Source organism: Halichoeres trimaculatus, unplaced genomic scaffold (assembly GCF_033239565.1).
Source record: "Halichoeres trimaculatus isolate MK-OKI-2021-1 unplaced genomic scaffold, fHalTri1.1 fHalTri1_scaffold_223, whole genome shotgun sequence".
NCBI classification, from domain to species: domain Eukaryota; kingdom Metazoa; phylum Chordata; class Actinopteri; order Labriformes; family Labridae; genus Halichoeres; species Halichoeres trimaculatus.
In genome coordinates, this window is record NW_027437351.1 from 1 (window position 1) to 2,500 (window position 2,500).

Genomic DNA, 2,500 nt, shown 5'->3' on the forward strand with positions numbered 1-2,500 from the left:
CCTGGTAGGTAGAAAATACTTCACTGTGACCGGCAGGGGCACGGGAGCCGAGATCCGGTGTAAGCAGGGGGAAACACTGCCACGGGGATGCCACTGCTGGTGCAGGCACTAGTAGTGGCTGTACACATGTCCTGATGGGACACAAGCATGGCCAGTTGTGAGCTGGGTCTCGTGCCCCTGGTAGGTGGAACGTACTTTATGGTCACCCACAGGGGCAAGAGAGCCGAGAGTCGGTGTAAGCAGGGGGAAACACTGCCTCGGGGCCCCCCACTACAGGCATAGGCGCCCGTAGTGGCCGTACCCATGTCCTGTGGGGGCCATTACATAGCTAGTTGCGAGCTGGGCCTCGTGCCCCTGGTAGTTGGAATATACTTCACTGTGACCCACAGGGGCACGGAAGCCGAGATCCGTTGTAAGTAGGGGGGAACCCTGCCTCGAGGCTGCCTCAACAGGCACAGGCACCCGCAGTGGCCGTACTCATGTCCTGAAGGGGCACACGCATGGCTAGATGTGAGCTGGGCCTCGTGCCCCTGGTAGGCGGAATATACTATACCCTCACCAACGGGGGCACGGGAGCCGTGATCGGGTGAGAGAAGGGCGAGACACTGCCTCGGGGGTTGCCACTGCGGGGGCCGTACTCACGTCCTGACGGGAAGCACGCATGGCTAGTTGTGAGCTGGGCCTCGTGCCCCTGGTAGTCGGAATATACTTGATGGTCACCTACAGGCCCACGAGAGCCGATCTCCAGAGTGAGTAGGTGGAAACACTGCCTCGGGGCTGCCACTGCTGGTGCAGGCACCAGTGGTGGCTGTACACATGTCCTGATGGGACACAAGCATGGCCAGTTGTGAGCTGGGTCTCGTGCCCCTGGTAGGTGGAACGTACTTTATGGTCACCCACAGGGGCAAGAGAGCCGAGAGTCGGTGTAAGCAGGGGGAAACACTGCCTCGGGGCCCCCACTACAGGCATAGGCACCCGTAGTGGCCGTACCCATGTCCTGTGGGGGCCATTACATAGCTAGTTGCGAGCTGGGCCTCGTGCCCCTGGTAGTTGGAATATACTTCACCGTGACCCACAGGGGCACGGAAGCCGAGATCCGTTGTAAGTAGGGGGGAACCCTGCCTCGAGGCTGCCTCAACAGGCACAGGCACCCGCAGTGGCCGTACTCATGTCCTGACGGGGCACACGCATGGCTAGATGTGAGCTGGGCCTCGTGCCCCTGGTAGGCGGAATATACTACACCCTCACCAAGGGGGGCACGGGAGCCGTGATCGGGTGAGAGAAGGGCGAGACACTGCCACGGGGCTGCCACTGCGGGTGCAGGCACCCGCAGTGGCCGTACTCACGTCCTGACGGGAAGCACGCGTGGCTAGTTTTGAGCTGGGCCTCGTGCCCCTGGTAGGCGGAATATACTTGATGGTCACCTACAGGCCCACGAGAGCCGATCTCCGGAGTGAGTAGGTGGAAACACTGCCACTACGGGGCTGCCACTACAGGCACAGGCACCCGTAGCGGCAGTACGCGTGTCCTGGCGGGGCACACGCATGGCTAGATGTGAGCTGGGCCTCGGGCCCCTGGTAGGCGGAATGAACTTTGCTGTCACCAACAGGGGCACGGGGGCCAATCTCCAGTGTAAGCAGGGGGAAACGTTGCCTCGGGACTGCCACTACGAGCGCAGGCACCCGCAGTGGCCGTACGCATGTCCTGACCGGGCACACACACGGCTAGATGTGAGCTGGGCCTCGACCCCCTGGTAGGCGGAATGAACTTTGCTCTCATCAACAGGGGAAAAGGAGCCAAGATTCAGTGTATGAAAGGGGGGAAACACTGCCTGGGGACTGCCAGTCCGGAGGCAGGCACCCGTAGTGGCTGCACACATGTACCGACGGGTCAGACACACGGCCAGCTGTGAGCTGGGCCTCGGGCCCCTGGTAGGCGGAATGAACTTTGCCGTCACCAACAGGGGCACGGGGGCCGAGAGCCAGCCGGCCAGCCGGCCGGCCGGCCGGCCAGCCAGCCAGCCAGCCAGCCAGCCAGCCAGCCAGCCAGCCAGCCAGCCAGCCAGCCAGCCCTGCGCACCTCTCACACCAGGGCACCCACGCAAAGATGGACCCCCAGAGGACCACCCTGGCATTGGGAGCCTGCCTCCCTCCTCCGCCAGCCAGCCAGCCCTGCTCACCTCACGAACCCGTGCACCCACACTTAAGCCACCCTCCGCGGACTAAACCCCACAGCCCCGGCCCCAGGAGCTCCGCGCCCCTGGTAGTCGGACGGGGAAGGAGCCGTGCTGCTGTGTCCCTGGCCCTGGACCTGCAACACACCCACACACGGAGGGGGAGCCCCGTACGCCTCTTTGCCTCCATCCTCTGGCCCTGCCCCGGCACCGCTCGCACCCGCACCCCCTGGGACCACGGTCCCAGTCGGAGCTTCCGTCGCCCGCCAGCCAGCCCTGAGCACCTCTCAGACCCGGGCACCCACACTTAAGCCACCCTCCGCGGAC